The sequence below is a fragment of the Dama dama genome, chromosome 4, assembly GCF_033118175.1.
Source record: "Dama dama isolate Ldn47 chromosome 4, ASM3311817v1, whole genome shotgun sequence".
Classification (NCBI taxonomy): Eukaryota; Metazoa; Chordata; class Mammalia; order Artiodactyla; family Cervidae; genus Dama; species Dama dama.
In genome coordinates this window covers 55,390,563-55,415,881 of record NC_083684.1, presented here as the reverse complement: position 1 = coordinate 55,415,881, position 25,319 = coordinate 55,390,563, and the positions used below count along the sequence as shown (strand labels likewise).

The following is a 25,319-nucleotide window of genomic DNA, read 5'->3' as shown; positions in this document are numbered from 1 at the left end:
GTGCAACGGTGCGCTAGTTTGAACATCCTTTGGCATTGCCTTTCTTTGGAATTGGAATGAAAATTGACCTTTTCCAGTCCTATGGTTACTGCTGGGTTTTCGAAATTTGCTGGCATATTGAGTAGAGCACTTTCACAGCATCATCTTTTAGGATTTGAAATAGCTTAACTGGAATTCTACCACCTCCACTAGCTTTGTTTGTAGTGATGCTTCCTAAGGCCCACTTGACTTCGCATTCCAAGATGTCTGGCTCTAGGTGAGTGATCACAGCATCATGGTTATCTGGGTCATGAAGATATACCCACTTGAATGCAGAGTTCCGAAAAATAGCAAGGTGAGATAAGAAAGCCTTCTTCAGTGATCAGTGCAAAGAAATAGAGGAAAAACAATAGAATGGGAAAGAATAGAGATCTCTTCAAGAAAATTAGAGATACCAAGGGAACATGTCATGCAAAGATGGGCACAATAAAGGACAGAAATGGTATGGACCTAACAGATGCAGACGATATTAAGAAGAGGTGGCAACAATACACAGAAGAACTGTACAAAAAAGATCTTCATGACTCAGATAACCACGATGGTGTGATCACTCACCTAGAGCCAGACATCCGGAACAACCTTATCAGGTAAATAAAAAGACTGTCTGAAAGAAATCTCAAAGTATAGTGGGGACCTCTAGAAGAAAAAAATCCACCTCAATAAAAACTGATGACAGACCTATGACATCTATAGTCAATGGGCAAACATATCAAAAAAAAATTAGTCTTGGCTGTGTTTAACAAAAATTAGGGTAATGGTAGAAAAAAATTTGTCTCACTGAATATTAAATCCTAGTTTTGTTAATTAAGGTTAGTGTTTACTAAGATTCACTTCTGAGATAATTATTTGTTGTTATAAAATTTAATTAAGTTAATAAGAGGACATTCTAAGTTTGTTTCTGAAGACTAACTTCATAATCAGTCTTTGGATAAAGATCAGATGCTCCATGATCTACAACCAGAAGATTAACACCAGATTACAGTCACTCAACAAACTAAGTCAGATAACAAGGTAAATACTGGGCTACACCTAATAAAAGTTCTTAAATTCTTACTTGTGACGTTACTATTACTGCTAGCTATATTGCTTTCTATATTGCCTATTTTACAGAATTGTTGTCTCTTACATTACCAATTGTGTGACTGAGTCTCTAATGAAATGATGATATATAGTTCCATGAGATCAATGATTATCATAATGTAACTCTAGATATGAGAAGAAACAAAAAGACGGAATATTTTCATGAACTATAAGAGACTACTAGTAAGGCAGATATGATCCAGGACTTTTGCTACTTTCGTAGCCTAGTCCAGTAACAGCACATTGAGTGGACAATCAAAACATCTTCGCTAGACCTGGGAATGAGCATTCCTAATATATCTTCACTGGACCTGGGAACGAGCATTCCTAACATCATGGGACAAAATGATCACAATACGCCCCTGAAACCATGGTGAAATCTATGGCCATGATCGGAGTCTGCGACTGGAAACTGGCACTTGCCATCTGCCTCTACAAAGATGAAATCAGGAGCCACTACAGCTGCTGACCTTCTACACCCACAGAAAGGAATTCAGGGTAGAAATCACGAATGAGGCGTTCTGTGCTCTAACAAAAACTGGCAGGACAAGCCTTCAGATAGTTAGGCATTTTCAAGTAAAGATTTCCATGAACCCCAATTCTTGCATCTTCTCATATCTAGAGAAGCACCAACATCGCAGACCAGTGTCTGGCCCTAGATCTCCTGACTAGCCCCTCTTTTAGGCCCCTTGGCAGCTTTTCTACTTCTATTAATCTCCAGACCATGTATCTCTAACCTTCTTGTTAACTTTGTTTCTTCTAGAATACAAATGAAATCTCCAGATGCTCATGCAACAAGGATACCAGCTGGTTGACACACGGACTACGCCAGAACAGGCGGTTTTCTCATTCCATAGACTCTCATCTCCCTCCAAAAATGCACCCTGACAGAGTGTGGGCATTGGGACCCAGGACCCCACGACCCTCCTGTCCAGCAGGAAGAAGCCAGAGTGGTTTCTGCCCCTTTCCCCAATGACTTGGGTCCCCATGTCCCAAGAGAGGATAGGCAGGTTGTTAGACATGAGCAGGTGTAAAGGGGCCAAAGATGTGGCCCATTAATAAGAAGAGGGGGGAACACAGAATCCTGCCCCAGGCCACAGGTGTGAGGTCTTGCACCAAGGCCACAGAAGCAGAGCCCAGAACCAAGGTCACCTCGAAAGCTGACTGTCCCACTTTCTGTTGCCAAAAGCCCCCTAATAGTAACTTAAAAGCCGCCTGACTCCCAATTAGGCAAAGATGCCCACTCCAGTAAACACCCTATAGCGTCCCAACCAATCACTTAATGCCACCCTCCCAGCAGGAATTTTCTTCGTTTAAAGGCTACAAAAGTTGGCTATTAACTCATGAACACTGTGGACTCTCCCTGGTCTGTCAGCAGTTGTCAGCGAGCTGCGCTCGCAGTGCCCACTCTCTGCTCTTTGTTTTTAATAAACTCACTCCCTTCTGAAATGCCCTGGGTCTGGAAATGCTTTTCCAACCCGCGCTAAGACTGCTTGAACAGCGTGGACTTGGGAGCTTGGGAGGCAGGTTCCCCATGTGAGCAAAGTGACCAGAGGCGCCAGGGCGGCCTTGAGAGGAGCAGCGGGTGCACAGGGCCCGGGAGCCAGTCTTCAAGGGATAGACGAGGGTCAGAACAGAGGGCAGGAGAAGCTCTGCGCCCCAGCGGATCCCTCCCAGTGGAAGGCCCGCCCCCAGGAGGGAAGCGAGTGGATGGTGCGGACTCCAACAAGCTCTGAGCTTCCCAAGGGAGGCTGGCGGTTCCAAAGGCTGGATGCGCCTGAGGCCTCTTTTTGCCTGAAAGGCAGAAACTAGACAAGTAATCCCATCTCTGCAGAGTTACTCCTCACCCCGATTTCCCCTCCCATCCCCCAGGACAGCAACTTCCTCTTCATCCCCTGCCCCCTAAACTCGTCCCTCGTCAGGATCATTCTGGGCTCCCCACACTCCTAGGCCTGCCCCATCCTCCATTTCCTCCCCTTCCCACTCCATGTATTCTAGATTCTTCTGCCCACTATACCCTCCGCTCCCTGGGGCCTGGATCCTTTTCAGCCTCCGTGTGGCCTCAGTTAGATTCACCCACTCACACATTTCACCCTCTTGCAAACTCCATGGAAGAACGTTTGGCGCCCCCACGTGGACACTCATTTTCCTGCAGGGCTTCCCCAGACGCTGGCGGCCCCAACCAGACGCCCTCTGAGAGCAGCCCTGCCTTCTCAGCCTGGTCCCAGCTGGAACCTGGAAACCCTGCCCTCCTGTCCTACATTCTAGGCCCTACCCCAAGCCCTTCCCTCACCTCCCCAGGGTTGGAGTCCAGGAACCCTATTCTGGCCCCTACCCCCACTCCTCATGTCCTTCCTGGTTTGAATCGCCTGTGCCCTCAGCTCGAGACTTGTCTCCTCTGGGGTCCTGACATCCCCCACTCCTGCTCAAACTCTGCCTTTCTAGCCCCAGAGGATTCCAGTCTCCTTCTGCAGCTGCTTTCCTGGACCCTTTCTCCACCCGCTCCTCTTCCCAAAGGGGACTCCTGTGTGCCAGGAGACTTGTGCTGCGTGTCGCTGACTCCCTTTACAAACAGATGCAAAACACATAGAAACACAGACACACGTACAAATAGATATAGTCACACAAATACACAGACACACACATTACTGTCTACACACACGTATGTAGGCACATACCTACATACATACACACAGATGGACATATATGGATACATATTCACACACAAACACACACTCAACCCAGAGATCTCCCACACCAAGGCCTTGATTCCAAGACTCTAAGAGGTACTACATGGAGCTCTTCTCTGAAAACCGCGCCCCTGGGCTGGGTCTGGAGAGCGTCCTTTCTCTAAGTGACAGTTTAACCCGGACGGTCCTTTGGCATCTTATGGTCCCTCACCTCACCCCGGGTCAGAACCCTAAGCTTTCTTATCATTCCTCACTGCCACCTCTGTTTCCAAAGGGTCTGATATAGTTTCCCAGAGCATCTGATCATTTTCTTAATTTTTTTTTTTTTAAGAAAATTTTTACAATCCAACATTTTGGCCATCAAACAAGTGAAAGGGAAAGTAACCTTATACATCAAGTGATGCCCTGTTACGTATCACCTGGGCATTGGCCAAAACACTTCCTCTGTAGAGCGGCACCGCCCACGCCAGGCTATAAATTCAGGGTGCAGTCTCAGAGGAACACTCACAACTCGAGCTTTCTCCATGGCGTCACTTGTTTCGCTGATCATGGACAAGGTCTTGGAAGTTCCTGCGCAGGTTTTGGCTGAACTTCTCACACAGAAGGTAACAAACTTTATAAAAGATATTTTAACAACACGTGGAATGGAGCAAGACCTGAGAGCCTTAAATTGCTTGGTCCCATACGCTACCAAAGGGATACTGATATTTTTACTATGCAAGATAGCTTCGGTGGCATACAAGTGGATGGACGCGAAATTTTTTAAAAATAAGAGCATATATATATTTGAAAAGATGGGTAACCAACCAACAGAAGTGATTGTGGCTTGATTTCTATTTATATATCCACTTGGGGTCTATACTATCTTTGTGAACTGTGTTTGGGTTTTTTTTTCCTTTGTGGGGGGAGGGTGGCTTTTCATTTTGTTTCCCCGCTTTGAGAAACACAGGCTTTATTCGGTTACTGCTGGGCAGAGGTTACAAAAGGGCTTCTGGGCTTCCTCTCCCTGGAGGAATGGTTTTTCCGTCATGTGCTGGACTGGATGCTCTTTCGCAGCAGGGTCACCCAGTCTGCTGGGGAAGGGCGCCTGGCTGGCCAGGAAGTTGCCCACTCTATCTGGGGGTCTGGCCAACGGTGGGGGGGGGGGGCGGGATGCCAAATGAACCTTTAACGGGCATGTGCCCTGTGGGTGCCGACCTGGGAGTTTGGGGCGGGCTGATCCCGACCTGAGGGGAGGGCGAGGAGCCGTGGGGCCTTGAGAGGAGTCGGGGATGCGTGGGGCTCCGGGCAAAGGAGAGAATTGGGCGAGAACAGAGGGAAGGAGAAGCTCCACGCCACCGCGGAGCCCTCAAAGTGTAAGGAGCGTTCTGGGAGGGGAAGTGTGGACGGTGTGGACCCCAACAAGCTCTGTGCTTCCAAGGGGGGCCTGGTGGCTGGCGGTTCCAACAGCGGAAGATGAGACTGAGGCCTCTTGTTGCCTCGAGAAATGAAACTGCACAAGCGGCCCCGCCCTCACCCCCGCTTTCCCTTCCCTTCCCCGAAGGCAGGAACCCGCTCTTCATGCCCTGCCCCCTAGAGCCGCTTCCGGGCTTTTCTAGATCCTTCTGGGCTCTGCCTACCGCAGTCTTCATTATTCTCACTCATCCTGTGCCCTCGTGTTCTGGATGCTTCTGCCCGCGCTCCCCTCTCCCCCTGGCTCTGGCTCCTCTTCAGCCACCACTGTGGTCTCAGTTTCACTTCCTCACACATCTCAGCACTTTGGAAACTCAGCGGAGGACATCTGAAGCCCAGAGACGGACATTCCCTTTCCTCCAGGGCTTCCCCAGATGCTGGATGCCCTGCCCAGCTCAGAGCAGCGCTGCCTTTCCCAGCCGGGTCCAGCGGGAGCCTGGAAACCCTGCCCTCCGGCCCATGCTCTAGTCCCACCGCAAGACCTCCTCCTTTGGCCTCCCTCACTTCCCCCCTTTCCCGGCTCCCCCAGACTCAACTCCCTTTAAAAAAATCTAATGTAACGTTTATTTCACTGTTTATAATGATTGAAGTTGATGCAGATGGACAGCGAAGCCTGGCCTGCTGCAGTCCATGGGGTCGCAAAGAGTCGGACACGACTGAGCAACTGAAGTGCACTGAATGATTAAAGGTTACTTTCCATTTACAGTTATCACAAAATAGTGGCTGTATCCCCGTATTGTATAGTTCATCCTCCTGCCTGTCTTTCTGCGGTGGTTTGTTCCTCCCACTCCTTCTCCACTATGTTTAGCCACCGCCCCCACTGGAAACCCCTATTTACTTCAATATATCCAGGGGTCTGCTGCTTTTTGTTACATATACTAGTTTGTGGTATTTTGTTAGATTCCTCGTGTAAGTGATATCATATAGTATTGCCGCTGTTTTCTCCTACTTAATAATTATGTTTAGTCTTTCGTTTTATCTAACCAAAAGTATCTAAAACACACCAACTGGGAAATGAAAAAAGGGTACAAATGAACTTATCTACAAAACAAATAAAATTATAGATGTAGAAAGCAATCTTATGGTTATCTGGGGTAAGGCAGGGAGGGATGAATTGGAAGCCTGAGGTTGTGTATAAAATAGATGAGGAATAACGGCCTTCTGTAGCGCGGGGAGCTCTACTCAGTACTCTGTGATGACCTATATGGAAGAAGAATCTAGAGAAGAGTGGATATATGTATAACTGACTCACTTTGCTATATACCTGAAGCTAACACAACATTGTAAATCAACTATACCCCTAGGGAAAACAAATTTTAAGTAATGAAAAGAACAAAACTCTCAATGGAAAAGAAAATGAAAGTCAAAGCAAAATACATGTACCAGATACATACCAGTGTTTGATATATATTATAATAGTATGTATAATAAAAAATCCATATATAACATGGGGTTTCCCAGGTGACACGGTAGTAAGGAATCCGCCTGCCAATGCAGGAGATGGAAGGATGCAGGTTGAATCTCTGTGTCACGAAGATCCCCTGGAGTAGGAAATGACAACCCACTCCAGTGCTCTTGTCTGGAAAATTCCATGGACAGAGGAACCTAAAGGGCTACATAGTCTATGGGGATCACGGTCAGACGCGTCTGTTTGTATGGATAATATATATTTTCCGTGGGTTTCTTATAGATAAATTAATGATGGAACAAAGCAAGCCCTGAAACCCTTGAACTGTTGGGTTGCACAGTCCAAGGGATGCTGATATTTGTACTACACAAGATAGCAACCAGTTAAACGTGAGTTGTTCAGAAAACAATATCATATGCATCTTTTAAAAGATGTTTGGTCGCCAACCAGCAGAAGTCATTATGGTTTAATTTCTTCTTATATATCTGTTCGAAATCTATGCTATCTTTGCGAAATCTTAGAAGACGACATTGTATATTATTGTTTAAGAAGCCGCATCATTGAGGGAAGTTAACAGTAGAGATTCGGATATCCTTATTAATTATAAATACCAACTCCTCTGTCTAAGAGAGAGGACTGATTTAAAACTGGGGAGACATCACTAACATGATAACAAGGATCGGGAGACTCATATTACCAGCTTGGCTTACTGTGTTGGCCGCTAAACTGTGATTTCCTCCAACACTGGCAAACATTTAGAAATCGAACTTTTGCTGTTATAAGCAACACACGCACTCTGCCTTCCTGGCAGTGAATAGACATGACCCTGGGGAAGAAAAGGATTACGAAACGGTCCTGTGGTCTTCTGCCTGGTTCTGTGCTGACTGAGACTCCAGCCGGGTGCAGAGCAGGGGAGGGGCCAGATGGTGAGCGGGCAGGACCCTATGAGGCTTTCCCAGAAAAGAACCCCAGCCAAGCCTTCCGCCTGCCTTTTGTCTGTTGAAAAACTTTCATCAAAGAATAAATTTGGGGACTTCCTTGGGGGTCCAGTGGGTGAAGACTCTGAACTTCCACTGCAGGGAACGCAGGTTTGATCTTTGGTTGGGGAACAAGAATCCTACTTACCGTGCGATGTGGCCAGAAAATAAAAAGTAAAAAATTTTTTAAAAGCATGAATTTAATCAGAGAAGTGAGAAAATGCAGAAAGAAAAGGAAAACAGTCAAACAAGCCAAACTAATAATACTTCAGCCAGTAGACAAAGTCAAGGACCTTTATTTAGTTCTTCCTCAAGGTCTATAGATATTGTTCTGTGCCTTATATGTGAACTGTTTAGTGGATACTGAAACCCCTACCAGGTGGAGGAAGTTAACTGTATGTTGCCCACAAGCACGCCAACCCCAGGCCACTTGGAACCAGAAGGTTGATGACGCTGCCTCTTGGTTACCTCACCACCGACCACGGGTCCGTAAACACTGTGAGACGCCTCAGTGCCACCACCAGGCTGGGACACAGGCTTAAGGCGTTGCCTGCTGTGGCCCTCTTTGCCTGGCCAAACAGTAAAGCTAATTTCTTTCTACTTCACCCAACTCTTCCTTAAAGGTTTCATCCCGCACCACTGTATGGAGGCCGGATTTTGGCAACAAATTGGGCGTTCAATATAGGGTTGACTTAGGGGCAGCCCCACGGGGGTCCCCTGGTTTGACCAGACTCTCCGAGGTCATTCCTCCATGCCAGCCTCTTTTGAGAAGACAGAGGGTTGGAAGATTCCTTCAGCGGCCAGGTTGCCTGGGACCCTTATCAAGAAGGCTGAGCTCATCATACCAGGTACTCATCCAGGCAGTGGGGGCTGAGTCAGAAGTGGAGGGTGAGGGAAGACCATCCTAGAAGCTGGGGAGGCCACCTTTGCCTTAAAGAAGTTTCTTTCTTTCTCCAGCCTATACCAGCCTGAATTTTTCTGCTCCAAAGAATTATTTGGAGGAAGGAGAAAGCATCGGGGACATGGAGACACCTTGGCCAGCATCTGGGTAAGTCTGAGAGAATCCATTCTTAGGCAGGTTGATAGGAAGTCGAGGGGTCCCCAAAGAGAGAGGGGTCTGGAATTCTCAAGCAGGAAGAAAAGACAAACTTCTTTGTGCCCCTACATTCCTTAGGATTATATAACAATAATGTGTCCTGCTTGAGGACAGTCTCTGGAAAAAACCTTCTGGCTAATCCTGTTACCTTAAGGTGTAAATTATGGGAGTAGGTCTAATGAGGTGTTTAAAACTTCCAGGCATTCTTTTGATTCAATGTAATAACTAATTAGAGAGTACATAATTCCATTGCTAACACTAGCAATGGGGTACTCTTTCTGCCCCCTTCTGATGCCTATGTCAGAAGCTTTCCCTGTCTCCTTTATACTTTAATAAAATTTATTACACAAAGCTCTGAGCGATCAAGCGTCATCTCTGGCCACAGATTGAATTCTTCTTCTCCTCCAGAGGCCAAGAATCCCGGCGTCTTTCCTGAGGTTCAGCAATAGCCTTTCATCTTGGGGGCTCGTCTGGGATTCTTCAGGACAAGGTAAGGATGCTTGGAGCTCTAGTTCTTTGTTCTCCTAGCGAATATGTTTCCTGCTGTACTTCACTAACTCTACAGTGTGCTTGTGTGAATGAATGACATGCCCCGCGCAAAGCAAGTGAGGAGCCCTTCTCTGCGGTTCCGTGGTGACCTCATACGGCTTATGGCAGAAACCTGTCGGGGGTTTATACCATCTGCCAATGCCAAGAGGCACCCAATGTCTCCTTCGGGGACCGACCAGAAATGGACAAAGCGTGTGGACCGAGCTCTCCTTTCTCGGTCAAACTTTTCAGTCTCTTTGACCATCTCCTAACTCCTTGGAATTAGAAGTACTAACCTAATCTGTCGGATCATAGACTTTCAAGGGACTTGTGATCTATGCTGTTACTGGGTACTATGACTTAGGTCCCAAACTTGGATTGGTAGTCAGGAAGCGCCTAGCCTCACTAGGCATGGAAAATTTGGAAGCTAGATTAAGCTCTAGCTCCAAAAGCATCTCTGAGGTTAAAGGTTACTCAGATTAAAACTATAATGGGGTTTTTTCCTTTGGTAACGCTGGCTTTTAGTGGACCAGAGGAGGCTCTTATACTGGTGTGGTGATGCTTGGAAGGAACATCTCAGTTTTATGTTCGTATCAGACTTATTGTGGTCAGAAATATACTGAGGGTCGTGCACAGGCACTCAGGTGACGAGAATGTTTCCCCCAGCAGTCTTAGCTTGGGAGGCATTCTGGAAGGTTACTCTGATTGCACCCTGGGTGGCATCAGAGGTAAGCAAGGTGTTAATGGTGAGGAGCTGGACGTCAGTCAGGGATGCCATCAGGTCTACCCCTGGTGCATCTCCACCCCGTCTCGGTGGTAGAACCGGGAGGGCCGAGTATGTCACCTGCGTCAGTAAGGGACAGACTAAGTCCGACCAGGAAAGAAAAGCTTTGGTGTAAAGTCTGTCTACACCCTCATCTAGAGCAGGGAGGAATGCCTCTGGTACAAAGAGGGCGCTGGTTGCTTTTTTTCTCTCTTGTAGATGGGAGCTGACAATTCCAGCCTCACCCCTTTGAACTGTATCCTGAAAAACTGGGATAGGTTTGATCCCCAGGGCTTAAAGAAGACACACCTGGTCTTCCTATGTGATACTGCATGACCGCAGTACCCACTGGAAGACGGTGAATGGTGGCCAGTTGGAGGGTCTCCTGTCCTAATGAGGGCTCAAACTGTCCCCAAAAGGGAGGGACTGTCCCCCTTTGAATGTATTTATCGAAGGCCTTTCTTATGCACGGACATTGTTATAGACCCCGAAGCCTTGGAATTAACTAATTATGTAACTCAGCTCTCAGCTTTTCAACTGGCATTAACAGAACTCCAGGAGATGACTCCTGACCCAGCCTCTGAGTCAAGCAAGCCTCTATTTAAGCCAGGAACCGAGGTCCTCATAAAAGTCCCTCAAGCCCCTCTGGGAAGGCCCTTACCAGGTTATTCTTTCTTCTCCCACAGCTCTCAGAGTGCCAGGAATTTATTCGTGGGTACATCACACTCGAGTTAAGAGGTGGCACCCTGACCAGAACTAAGTGACTTCGTTTTATGTCTTTACTTTCTACGCTCTGACTTTGTACTTTTCAGATGGGCCTGATAACCTATGTGAGCCTACTTATGCTGACTCCAAAAATCCTGAGTCTGCCGTCTGATCCTCAAGACAACGCCTTCCTCTCCTGGGCTCACTCCTATGCTGCATTCCACAATCGGTCTAACTGCTGGGTTTGTGGCGCGCTCCCCTCTTCATCAGTGGAAGGCTTCCCGTGGTGGACATCTCCACTTCAAGGAAAAGACTTTCTCCAAGTCTGCGAATACCTTCGACAACAATCATATGTGATGCCTCTTCTTAAACTGATGACGTCTAACAACCCTATAATGGACTGGTGCAACACGTTGTTCTTTAACTATGGACACAATGTGACGTTTAATTTTGATTATACATTGTCTCGGTTCAATGACTATTTTGCTACACACAAGGCAAATAGGTCTAAATCTAATGGTTTTTTACCTGATGTTTATCAAATATGGGATGAGGTTATATGGTTAACTCCTGAAAAAGGACGTCTAATATCTACTGCCCCTATTTGCTGGGAACAAATAGAGCCATCCCCAGAATTTAGTCAACAACTTAAATTATAGTGATTGGAAACCCTTGGGATTTTTGCCTCAGGAAATATGCAATGTAATCATTCCCGTGTTTTCCAACCCCAATTCAGGTCCTCCCTTTGTCTGGCCAGGCACTGATTGGGACTGGATATCTATGTCATGCTGGCTTGCTCCAAACGGGACTTATTGGACATGTGGCTCTTACCTGTGGGCATGGCTTCCCCCTGGGTGGACAGGGAAATGCACCCTAGGTCTAGCCTTTACTCACGGCTTTATATTTTCAGAGCTTCCAGAGAAGCCTGCTAATTTACCCCACCTTACAACTCGGTGGGCACGCTCTGTATTTCACTGGTATGGTTATTTGGCTGCAGTGTTTGTCCCCTCTTTGGGAACTACAGATGTTATGCTACGAGTGGATGGTTTGACTAATTGTACTCAACAGGCATTACAAGGTTCTCAGAAAGCTAGTTCAGCTCTTAATGCTGAACAAGCACAGATTAGAAAGGTGGTTTTACAAAACAGATTGGCTTTAGATATCTGACAGCCGCGCAAGGAGGAACTTGTGCCATTCTTCATACCCAGTGCTGTGCGTATATACCTGAGATGAGCACTAATGTCACTCACTTTACTAAACACATGACCCAGATGACTGGGGCTAGGGATACTCCCGAAGCCTCAATTGCTTCACTTTGGGAGACGTTAACTACTTCCCCAGGGTGGAAAGCTATCTTAATTACAATAATTCTGATTGTTCTATTTTTGTTGTTTGCTCCCTGCATCTGTGTCATTGGATTTGTTTCTAGTCCATGAAGGCTTTTAAGTTAGAAATGGTTGTCCAAGCTCCTAGGAGTGCCACAGCCTCTTTCAAATATTACTTGGGACCCCTGGATGAGAGACCCTCAATACGAGGGTTAGCAGAATATGTTGCCTCAACAACTTAGGGACCACGCCCCTAAACAGCAGGAAGTAGTTATGGAACGAAAACGGCGCCCCTTTCCCTTGGCAACATAATTCTCCTAAAAGCAAAGGGGGGATGAGAGAGTCAATTCCTAGGCAGGTTGATAGGAAGTCCAGGGGTCCCCAAGGAGAGAGGGGTCTGGAATTCTCAAGGAGGAAGAAAGGACAAACTTTTTTTCCCTCTACATTCCTTAGGATTATATAACAATAATGTATCCTGCTTGAGGACAGTCTCTGGAAAAAAAACCTTCTGGCTAATCCTGTTATCTCAAAATGTAAATTATGGCAGTAGGTCTGGTGAGGTCTTTACAAACTCCAGACATTCTTTTGATTCACTGTAATATCTAATTTGAGAGTATATGACTCCATGGCTAATGCTAGCAAGGGGGTACTCTTTCTGCCCCCTTCTGATGTCTATGTCGGAAGCTTTCTTTATCCCTTTGATACTTTAATAAACTTTATTACACAAAAGCTCTGAGTGATCAAGCCTCGTCTCTGGCCCTGGATTGAATTCTTCTCCTCCGGCATCTTCGCGTGATTCAACATCAACCTTTCCTTAATATACTATAATGATACTATATTAATTAACTATTAATATAAATTAAAATTTATATAATTTATATCTTTAAAATTTACATGAATTTTAAAATTTTTATAAATTTATCTAAAATAAATTTTATATTAATATTTAATTAATATATTATTAATGACAATAAGTACAGTACATACTACTATAATTATATAAAATAGATATCATATTTAAATTATATATTACTTATACTATATCATATATTATATAAAATATATATAGAAATTAAAATGTATAATAACATTATATAATATATAATATCACATATAATAACATTATATAATATGTCATTATATATTTTAGTCATATATAAAATTATATATATTATATATAATATATTACAATATATAATATATATAATATATATTATAAATGTACATTGTATATTATATCAAAATCATAATTTATATATAATGTCATATTAATGTATTATAAAGGAAATATCAATAACCTCAGATATGCAGATGACACCCCCTTATGGCAGAAAGTGAAGAGGAACTAAAAAGCCTCTTGATGAAAGTGAAAGAGGAGAGTGAAATAGTTGGCTTAAAGCTCAACATTCAGAAAACTAAGATCATGGCATCTGGTCCCATCACTTCATGGGAAATAGATGGGGAGACAGCGGAAACAGTGTCAGACTTTATTTTGGGGGGCTCCAAAATCACTGCAGATGGTGATTGCAGCCTTGAAATTAAAAGACGCTTACTCCTTGGAAGGAAAGTTATGACCAACCTAGATAGCATATTTAAAAGCAGAGACATTACTTTGCCAACAAAGGTTCATCTAGTCAAGGCTATGGTTTTTCCAGTGGTCATGTATGGATGTGAGAGTTGGGCTGTGAAGGAAGCTGAGCGCTGAGCAAGTGATGCTTTTGACTGTGGTGTTGGAGAAGATGAAGGAGATCAGTCCTGGGTGTCCACTGGAAAGACTGATGCTGAAGCTGAAACTCTAATACTTTGGCCACTTCATGCGAAGAGTTGACTCATTGGAAAAGACCCTGATGCTGGGAGGGATTGGGGGCAGGAGGAGAAGGGGACGACAGAGGATGAGATGGCTGGATGGCATCACCGACTCGATGGACATGAGTTTGAGTTAACTCCGGGAGTTGGTGATGCACAGGGAGGCCTGGCATGCTGTGATTCATGGGGTCACAAAGAGTTTGACACGGCTGAGCAACTGAACTGAACTGAACTGATTATAATATATACTGATATCAATATATTGTATAAAATAATATATATTCTGACTATATAATCTCTTATTATATATTATTATGCTATATATTATATCATTTTATATGTAATGTTTTATTTATTTATATATTTATAATTTATTATTATATATTTTTAGCAGATATTAAAACATATTGAATTTTTAATGTCTTAAAACGTAAAACCAAGAAACAAGCAATTTATTTTCTTTAACAATATTAAATTTTATACCCTATAAAACATACATATTTTATGGCAAAATTTTTCTTTATATCGTACAAGATATCTACTATGAAACTGAAATATATTTAGTGTTTTTTCATAAAAGGCAAAGGTAAGTAAACATAGACTTATTCAGAAGTCAATGTTTCAGTATTTTATATAAAATTAATTTAATCTTCAATGAATTCTCATCCTTGAACTTAATTTAACAAAACTCTAGTTGTTTAAATTCCCGAGAATCCAGAAAAACAAAATACAATTCTTTTAAAGAGCTTACCTAAAGGCTTTATACCATTTATCTCAGATATTTATGACAATATATCAGTGTGAATGAACTTTCGTGCTGACACATTTTGCAACAGGTGTGACCTACGGACTAGCAGTAGAACTCGGTACAATGAAAGTTGGTGCTGAGACTAAATGTTGGTGTCTCATGCCTCTAGTAATCAGACATAATTAACGAAGCTAAACTGATGTCAGTACCAGACACAGAAATAATATTGAACATTTCTCAGATTTTGTGACTCTTAGAAATTTGTAAGTGCTTATTTTTCTTTAAGTCAATGGAATAGAGCTCATTTAAAAGTTAGTCTCAGGAATATTTTTTAAAGATTAAGACACTCACTGAGACATACACACGAGCAGAGATCTGTTTCATCATTTTACATTTCATGAATCAGGCACTGCATTTAAACTTGTCGGTTTATGAAAAACAATGAGAATAGTCAAATGTACACACTTGAGGTCAAAGGCTTCTTTTTCTTCCCTCCTTCCACCCCTGCCACTGACTCGGCTTCAATTCTTCTAAGTAAGCCAAGGCTGAACCGCAGGCCATGTGGGCTTGTTTGTATTAATACTTCAGGGACATGGTGAGGCTTAACATCAACTTTTCTCCTAGGAGTATCTTTGTTCTCTCAGGGTGAGTGTTCTAGAAAACTAAAGTGTGTTATCAAGCCATCTCTCTCCAACTGCACATGCAAAAGGAACCAGTTCTGAAATTTCAAAAGAGTTTCATCTCAACCATTTTCTCCGAAGTCTAAAGAATATTGTGACTCCATAGTGTTAAACTATTTTGTCCTTGTTGATAGGTTTAAACCTGTGGGTTGACTGCTGCTGCTGCTGCTAAGTCACTTCAGCCGTGTCCGACTCTGTGCGACCCCATAGACGGCAGCCCACCCCATAGACGGCAGCCCACCAGGCTCCCCCGTCCCTGGGATTCTCCAGGCAAGAACACTGGAGTGAGGTGCCATTTCCTTCTCCAATGCATGAAAGTGTAAACTTCAAGTGAAGTCGCTCAGTCGTGTCCAACTCTTGGCAACCCGATGGACTGCAGCCTACCAGGCTCCTCTGTCCATGGGCTTTTCCAGGCCAGAGTACTGGAGTGGGGTGCCATTGCCTTCTCTGTAGGTTGACTAGACTTCCCCCAAAATGTGTCCTAGGAGGTTATCAGAGGGAATCAAAGGAGCATTTCCCATTTTTGAATAGACACCCATGAGCCAAATACAAACCAGACCTCATTAACTGATGGAACTCTTATACCAGGCGAGAGACACCAGAAAGCATAAAGCTCAGAGTGGCTGCTTCCAGTTCCTGCCACGTCCATGACCTTAGTCCTTAGACCTTACACATGGGATTTCCAACATGAAAACTAACCAGACAGGCACTCAGCATTCCCCACATGGAAACAAATGTTCCTCAGATGGACATGTTGAAGGAGCCTCGGATACGTAGCAGGGGACTCACCCAGATGCTGACCAAGATGTCTTGATGCCCCAGACGCTGTCTTTCTCCTTCCTCAAAATAATTCCTTGGAGCACCAAATTCAAGCTGGCATGGGCTGGAGGAAGAGAGGAACATCCTTGAGGTGAAGGTGGCCTCCCCACCCTCTAGGGCGGCCCTTCCTCTTCCCTCCTCTACCGCCTTGGTGTCCCCGAGTATGACTGGGGCTCAGCCTTCTTGACACGGGTCTTCTGGGATCAGGCCTCTGAAGGAATCTTCCCACTGTTCCAAACTTCTGGAAAGAGGCTGCATGGAGGAAAAATCTAGAGAGTGTGACGGAGCCAGGGGACACCCATGGGGTCACCCCTAAGCCAACCCCACACAGGACTCCAAATTTGTTACCAAAATTCAGCCTCTGCACACCAAGGCAGAGTGAAGTCTGTAAGAAAGAATTTGGGGTGAGGTAGAAAGAAAGAGCTTTACTCCTTTGCTAGGAAAATTAGGCCACATTGGCCTAGTGCCCCCAAGACCATGAGTCCCAGCCTAGAGCGGGTATGTGGAGTCTTTAGTGTTTATGGAGCCCTGGCTGGTGTTGAGGTAGTGGGGAGGCTGCAGCGTCAACCTTCTTGTTGCAACCAGTCTGGGGTATACCTGCTGTGGGCAGCAGTTAACTTCTTCAGCCTGGTGGGGGTTTGGTAACTGCAAAATAGCTCACACATAAGGCACAGAATATTATCCAGAGACCTTGAGGAAGAAAAGTCCTTGACTTTGTTTGATGGCTCAAGTCTTATTATTTTTTCTTGTTTGACATTTTCCCCTTCAGGATGTCCTTACTGCTCTGATGAAATTTATCCTTCCCCCCCCGCCCAAACCTCACCAGAAGGCATGAGGGATCTTTGTTCCCCTGCCTGGATCCTGACTTCACCCCATGAATTTGACTGGTGGAGTCTTAGCCAACAGACCGCCAGGGAAGACCCTAGATGGATTATTTGGTGAAAGAGTTTCTACAGACAAAAGGCTGGTGGAGGGCTTGACTGGGGGTTTATTCTGGGAATGCCTCAGTGGGTCCTGCTTGGTTACAATCTGGCCCTTCCCCTGGTCTGCGCCTGACTGGAATCTCAGCCCTCCAGGAGAAGGAAGTCAGCCCAGAAACAGGCAGGAGGCCACAGGAGAGTTCAGATGCCCTTCATTTCTTTAGGGTGAAGTCTATACGTTGTCAGGGTGGCTCAGCGGTAAAGAATATGCCTGCCATGCAGGACACGCCAGGGACTCGAGTCTGGTCTCTAGATCAGTAAGATCCCCTGCAGTAGGAAATGGCATGCCACTATAGTATTTTTCCCTGGGAAATCCCATGGACATAGGAGCCTGGGGGGCGCCACAGTCCAAAGGGTCACAAAGAACGACTGAACAGGCACACAGGCAGGAAGGTGACATCTGTGCGTTGCCGGTAACAGCAAATATTTGGTTTCTGTATTTTTCCTGGTTCTTGCAGTGGAGGAACCAATACAGGAAGGCAAGCTGGGTAATCTTTGTCTCCTGAACACTGTTACCATCATGTTAGTGATGTCTCTCCAGGTTCAAATAAGTCTTGTTGGTTAGGCAGGCAGAGTTGGGAAGTATAAATCATAAGCAAACTGAAATCTTGGTCATAAACAACCCACAGTGATAAGTCCTCTAACACAATAATGCATTTCCTTAAGGGTTCACAAGAGCTTCTCCTTCCCTCTGCTCTGACCCTGTTCAGTCCCTTGAAGACTGGCGTCTGGGTCCTGTGCACCCCCAACTTCTCTCAAGACCACCAGAGCCCCTCTGCTCAGATTAGGAACTGGCCTCCGAGCTCCCGGGTCTGGGCCACAGCGCTACCCCTGCGCCCCACACTGAGCCCCTCAGACTCCCCTCCAGAATGTGCCCTTTGAAAACCTCCCCAGCCCTCAGCCCCAGGGGGCTCAGATCCCTTGGCCTTGCTCCTCCAGATCTGGCCCTTCCCCTGCCCTGTGCCTGGCTGGAGCCTCAGCCCAGCAGGGGGAGGAGGTCAGCACACAGCCAGGCAGGAGGCTGACCTCGGCCTGCAGTGACTCAAAGCACGATTTCGGCTCCTGGCCAGAGGCCGAGGTCGGGCTGTGGAGGGAGAGCACTGGATCCTGACCACCAGACCGCCAGGGAGAATAGCCGTGACAAACCCTGACTCATTATCTATGTAGCGGTGAATCTCCACCTAGAGATGGAAAGTGGTGACGCAAGCAAAGTGTTTCTTAGGAGGGAAAGGGTGCTTGTGGACAGACACACCAGAGGGCTCAGAAAGAGTGGGGGGGTCGGGCCTCATGGTAGCTAAATCACTTCTATGCGGCATTTCTTCTGGATTTCCTTTAGCCAATCATCTCCCTTGGCCTGGCTCTGAGTCCCTTTTTGGTACACCTCAGGGTCCTCCTGGGCTTGCCCAGTGGCTCAGTGGTAAAGAACCCGCCTGCCAATTCAAGAGACACAGGTTCGACCCCTGGCTTGGAAAGATCTCTTGGAGGAGATAAGGGCAACTCACTCCAGGGTTCTTGCCTAGCAAATCTCAGGGAGCCTGGCGGGTTACAATCCATGGGGTCACAAAACATTCAGACACAACTTAGTGGTTACACAACAGCAGTAGGATTCAATCTACCATTGAAATGAAGAAGAGTTACATGTACCAAGAAAGATACATATAGGGCTTCCTGGTGCTCCAGTGGGTTTTTTTTTTAATGGTTCACCTGCCAATGCAGGGACATGGGTTCCATCCCTGGTCTGGGAAGATTTCACATGCCTTGGGGCATTTAAGCCCGTGTTCCACAACTACTGAAGACTGCCTGCCTAGGGCCCATGCTCCACAACAAGAGAAGCCGCCACAACAAGAAGTGTGCACACTCCAACTGGAGAGTAGCCTCCACTCACAGCAGAGAGAAAGCCCACACACAACAACAAAGACCCAGTGCACACACACACACAAAAAAAAACACACAGGAAAAAAAATATTGCAATAACAGGAAATGACGGTGGGGAACATTCATTTGTGGTTAGACCACTCGGGTGAGAATCTGGGCTGGAGATGGAGTAAACTCACCTGCTGGAGAAGGTCTCACATGTCCAGGCATGGCGGTCCTGTTGAAGCAACCTAAAACACTACAGAACACAAGTGTGATCTACCTTGTAAATCCTTCCTGGGGCCCTCCTTTCCTAGCAAGATTTCTGAGCTGATCCACTCCAGCAACACAGACAGCTCCCACTTCTGTCCTGCCTTTTCGCACGTTGTTGATCAGGAGCTCAGCAAGCAGAGGAGGGCTGTCGACTGCCTAGACAATATGATAGGCAGGATGGGAAAGGGTAGACTGAGGCTAGGGGAGGCTTCAACATGGGCCCCAGGAGGGCATAATGTGGGCAGGGATTGGAGACAGAGACTAGGAAGCTGTGGGTGAGAAAGGGGATGCTGAGGACAAGGGAAGGGACACCAGCCTCATCAGAGACAAGCCCTTTCTCCCCAGAATCTACCCAGAGGGAATCAGCCACAGCTCTGAATAGCAGGAGCCTTGTGAGCACAGAGGTCATCTAGAACCTCCTGGATTCTAGGTCCCATGTGCCCAGATTTAAATGAACCCAATGTCAGTGCCTGCAGCCCTGCTCTTCAGAGATTATTCATCTTCCCCAAGGCTGAGTCATTTAGACATACTTTAAGTTCACTGGCTCAGATGATAGAGAATCTGCCTGAAATGCAATACCTGGGTCAGGGAGAAGGGAATGGCAGCCCACTCCAGTATTCTTGCCTGGAGAAGTCCATGGACAGAGGACCCTGGGGGGCTACAGTCCATGGGGTTGTAAAGAGTTGGACACAACTGAAGCAACTTTCACTGCACCAAATGCACTCTGAAAGTTTTAGGGGTTGTAACTTCACGGCACTCAAGCCTGGAGAGAATCAGCGTTGACTGCAAGCTTGTTCCCCCCGCCACATCCAGTCACTCATTCTTTACCAGTAAGAGACCCTGATGTTTGGTTTGCCTCATGCTTTTACAAATGAAAGCACAGAAGTCAGAGCCACATTCATACCCAGGTGTGATCCTGTCTTAATAAATAGTATATATGAGGAGTTTTGTGTGTCCAAGTGTTTGCAGAAATATCTTGGATAAAAAGACATCTGGGGATTCCCTAGTGGACTAAGTGGTTAAGAATCTGCTGGCGATGCAGGTAACTACACATGAAAAGTTAAAGTGTTAGTTGCTCAGTTGTGTCCACCTCTCTGCAACTTCATGGACTGTAGCCCTCCAGGCTCCTTTGTCCATGGAATTCTCCAGGCAAGAACACTGGAGTGATGGCCATTCCCTTCTCCAGGGGATCTTCCCGACCCAGGGATGGAACCCCATCTACTGTACTGCAGGCAGATTCTTTACCATCTGAGCCACCAGGGAAGCCCAACTACATATAAAAGAGAAGAATATAATGTTTCACTTTAACTGATGCCTGGCCTAAATTTCCCATAGTCATACTAGCCATTGTTTTAAAATATCCTTTATGGGCAGAGACACTGTAACATACATTAAAATTAAACCTATTTTCTTGTGATTGCAAATTGGTTTCCTAAAACAATATCCTAGGGACCTTCCCCCCCCCCCCAGTTAAAACAGTTAATGTGCTCCAAAGTAAATGAAAACATAGTCTTCAAAGATGAAAATTTTGTAAAACCCTGATTACTAAAGGGGTGATTATCCCCACTTCTCCATTTGACAGCCGAACCTTGCATAGCCGAAATTTTGGGAAAAAATTTAGGCCATTCCATACTGGATGACTATGAATAATACTGTGGCTTCATCTATTAGAGCCCCCAGACCCAACATCCAATATTATCAAAACCACTAACTCTGTTCAGTCAACAATTGGCACATGTTTTGTTTTGTTCAGTGCCTATGTCAACAGTCTCTCATCTAAGACTGCCTCCACTCCCAGAAGGACACAAATCCCCCTTTCCAGGCTTCCCACAGGTACCCAAGGCCTCACCATCTCCACTGCACACCCTCTGGGCAGACAATGTCTTAGCTGCATCCCCCTTTCTCCAGGAGCACAGGTATTCAAAGCAGGACCAGGACCCTAAGGTCCTTGCCCCCCATTCCCTACCATGTACCTGCCTGACTTCTGTCAGTGGAAAACTGTAGTCAAAGAACGACTGCAATCAAAGAAGTGAGAGATGGGAAAGCAAAGGAAAACAGTCAAAGGAGACTAAATAATAATGACATAGTCATTAAGCACAGTCAAGGACATTTAGTTGATTCTGAAGGGCTATAGATAATATTCTGAGTCATATCCCGTGAGCCACATTATAGATACCAAAGCACCAAGTGGAGATGTTGATTTCATGATGGTGAGACTGCACGAAGGACATAAGTTTCCACTGTTTTCTGTCAGAATGCAATTTATGATAAAAATTGTTACCTGTTAGGAGGGACAGTCGATACAGGAATTACTCACTAGCAATTAGATATTATAAACCTTGGTTAGGCAGATAACAAGTCTTAACTAATTCTCTCTTATTTTTTTTTTTCAAAATATAGCAGATGACTCTGCTCTTCCTGCACATAACGACCCCCACACATTTCTGTCTGGAAAAGCTCTTGACCTACTGGTTGCCACTAAGGGTTTGGTTCGGGTATAAGTCAGAAGGCCTTTGGACAGGTGTCCACCATCCTCCCCCCGACCTGCCGGCATTGATATAGGGCAAACTTTCCTTTCACCCAACCTGGCTTGTCTACTGTTTGGAGTGGGGAGCAGCCAAACTCACCACACTTCTCTCGGTAGCCGTGTGAGGATACAGGATGACATCCGCCTTCAAGGAGATGCAGTGCAAGCACCTTTTCTGTGCTAAGGACACAGACATCTCACACCTTCTAGTCCTTTCCTGGGGTTCTGAGGCAACCCAGTGCTCATTTACACGTTTTCCTTCCAACTGAAGAGTCAACACACAGGCCCGTCAGTGCCCTCAGAGACTCCTGCACCAAAGCAGCTTTGGGAAAGTATCTGCCGCCATCTGGAGTCTCTGCACGGCTTCTGATGGCCACTGCGTGCCCAGGGATTCAGGTGCAACGACACTAGTCCTAGCAAGCTTTCTCAGCTCTATGGAGACACAAGCACCTCCGCATTTGATTCTCACACACCTAGCCGAACTTCTCCCCGTCCAGGTCCCCGGCTATCAGAGACCACCTCCAGAGCTCCAAACACACCCGGGGTATTCAAAAACCGATATTGAGCAGGCGGCTTGGCCCCACCCCACTCGCCACTTCCTGCCGCCTCTTCTGAAAACAACCAGCTCTCAGCTCTGCCTTAGACACGCCCCCTTCAAGAGGCCACAAGCTCTTTAAAACCTGGCGCGTCCCCTTGGGTCTCTGCACCCTGCGCGGTGCCTCTCCTCACTAGGTGACTTTCAACTTCTCTTTGTAAGGACACTGGCCTCTCTGCAGAGCCACTGAGGCACCTCTATGAATTAAGACGCAGGCACAGCCTGACCGAAAGCAAAACGAGATATCCGTTATGTGTTGCGACTTAGCGAGAACGACTTCCTTCATGCAAGACCTACTCCTGCGACTTCTAAGCCACATTGTGTGGGCTTATCTCGAGGGCAAGATGATGCCCTTTCTGCCAAATGAATTACCGTACCAAAATGTGATAAAGGAATTTATTAAACTGATTTGTCTGCATGCAATGCAATCTATTTTGAGCTTTCTAACAGGAAAGATTGCTGGTGCTATGAGAACCTGGTTTCTCGTTTCCATCGCACCCAAGATGTCGTATTGCTTTCAGAAAGAACCTGATGAAGCAATAGGTAGAAATCCGGTTTAAACAACGTGTGAAGTTGCCGGGCGCCGTTATGTGGGGTCCCGCCCGTGATGAGGTCATGAAGAAAATACCGGGCAGGCAAGGCCGTCCGGGACCCCATCCATGACGAGGTCACGGGGAACGAACCTGACAGGCAACGCCGTCTAGGATAAGGGACCCTCCAGGTTGGCCTCGGCCTCTACCCCACCCTGTATCCTCCCCCCTTTTCTGCTGCTGTTCTTGTTTGCCCTGTTGCAGATTCTTGTGTTGCCTGCCGAGAGTTCTCCTGCTCCTCTTTCACTGAATGAGGACCAACTTAAACCCTAATTAATAAATCTCCTGGATGCTGCTGCCCTATGAAGGGGCCAGAGATGAAGGAAATGCTTCCATTCAAACATTTTGCTGGCATTCTGGCTTGTTTGATAAATGTGTGATCTCATTGCACAAAATGCTCTTGATTGTTCTAAACATCCTAAGCACAGTACGCTAACAAAAGAAACTATTAAGCATAGTCCCCTTCGCGGGGTGAGAAAAGTTCCACAAATATGATAGCCACAAATGTGCCTAATAGACAATTCTTTAGAAATTTAGAAATAGTTTAGATAGAGATTAGCTGGTGACTTCTTGCAGGTAGTTAACTTTTAGACTAAGAGCCTGTTTTGTGCCATATCTGCTGCTTCTGCTGTCCTTCGCAGTTCTGTTCTGTAAAAATGTAATCCTATCTAGTTCCCATAGAGATGACACTTATTAGAAAGAAAATAGATTAATTATAAGAAAAAGAGGGTCGGCTACTGAAGTTGCTTAAGTCACACCAGGTGCAAGCCATAAAATGTTAGCAGGCCTGAAGGCCAATAGATAAGAAAGACTCTCGTGAACGAAAAGTATGTGGGTGATATCCAGTTTCTGTTGAAGGCCAAGTTGCTGTAATGTTTTGAGGTGACCTGTGTGTAAGCAACATGCACTTCCCCCAAAGATGTTGTTAAGGGTATAAAGGGGCCATGCAAAAATAAACTCCAGACTCAACCCCGAGGTTTGTCTCTCTGTCTCTCTCATTCACCGACGCCGTTCATCCTGAGGGTTCCCCTGGATCCTGCTGGGGCTGGACCCCGGCATGAAGCGACTTGGAAATGTTTTGTTGAATGATCCTTGACGTCCTTGTCGCATCTCCAGGAAACCGATCAACTGAACTATGAACGAGAATTGAAACTATTTGAAAACGGTACGACTTCTACACCTTTTTTTTTTTTTTTTTTTCTATTCTATCCCTTTGCAACCCAGATTATGTTGACAAATCTAGTTACGTGTTAGGAGGGACATTCCCTATAGAAAAGTACTCAACATCAAGTACATATTTGTACCCTAAATTTTTCCCGTTAATTCTTCCCCTGTATTTTCTTAGAAAATACTCCATTTGTGATTTCGAATTTGTCTGGCCACTGTGAGTGTTTTGGCTTCACGTTTCGAGCACTTGCATTTTCTTTTTTTGGAGAGCCTTGGAGCCTCTCCTCTCTCCTTTTTTGCCTCTCAAGTTGCTGTTTCTTCGCAGCACAGCAGGCATAGCTTGCTCATATGCTTCCTGTGCCTCTTGTTTGTCGTTCTCTTCTTCTTTGGAACATTTCACAGAGTATATTCAACTGCTACAGTGTCCTTCTGGTGGAAGCCGTTCAGGGCTACAGTGTCCTTCAGACAAAACCTGGTCAGTGGGACCCTGGCGGTCTTCTGGCAAAGACTGCTCACCTTGTTCTAACCAGGAACGGTCAGCTTTTCTCAGCTGCCTGCTGAGTCTTTCCTCTGCAGCTAAGTGGAGATGGTGCAGGTGATCAGGGTGTTAGAGGAAGCTCACTGATCCCACCCTGGCCAGGCACCTAGTAACCATTGCCATGAGTTGTTTTTCGACAGAAGGTGCTGGCAAGGAACACGGGACTAATGAGCCTCCACCAACAGGAAGAGTTTGGGAAAGGTCCAAAGGAGACGCCACATGTCCGACCACCTCCCAGAATCCTTCTCTCTGGCATCCATCTGGGCTGAAGAAGGCCTGCACCACCGGAAGGACTCTGAGTCAGAATGATCGGCTAAAGACAACCCGGAAACTAATGCCATCACCATAAAACCCAAGACTGCAGGCTGTGTGACAGAGCTGTTCTCCTGGGTTCCCTTCCACTACGGCTCTGCACCTGGGTGCCCTCTCCCAAGAAGATCTGCTGCTTTGTCGGCACGTGTGTCTCCTGGGACACTTCATTTCTGAGTGGTAGACAAGAGCCCAGGTTCGGGCCTTGGAAGGTGCCCTCCTTCGTGCACCTGAGATACAGATCTGTGCACTGGGATTTGCCTGACGTGTGAGCCTTCTTTTCCCTCCAAAGCTATATCTTGTAAGTTTGCTGAATCTTTAGTTTTCTTTGAAATGGGAAGCCTCGTGCCTCACGAATGCTCCACGTGAA

The 25,319-nt window shown here is 45.9% G+C and overlaps 1 protein-coding gene across 7 annotated transcripts in view; it reads right to left on the bottom strand.

The window, feature by feature from the left end:
* Window positions 1-25,319, bottom strand: part of ERICH4 (glutamate rich 4) — a 257,702-nt gene that overhangs the window by 161,688 nt on the left and 70,695 nt on the right. For 4 of the 7 annotated variants that reach the window (XR_009692411.1, XR_009692414.1, XR_009692412.1 and 1 more), the window contains exon 1: window positions 16,087-21,844. The gene's annotated coding sequence lies outside the window, so the exon portion shown is untranslated. Of the gene's footprint in view, window positions 1-14,320; window positions 21,845-25,319 lie in introns of those variants that run through there. The other 3 variants (XR_009692434.1, XR_009692406.1, XR_009692429.1) reach the window with 3 other exon arrangements.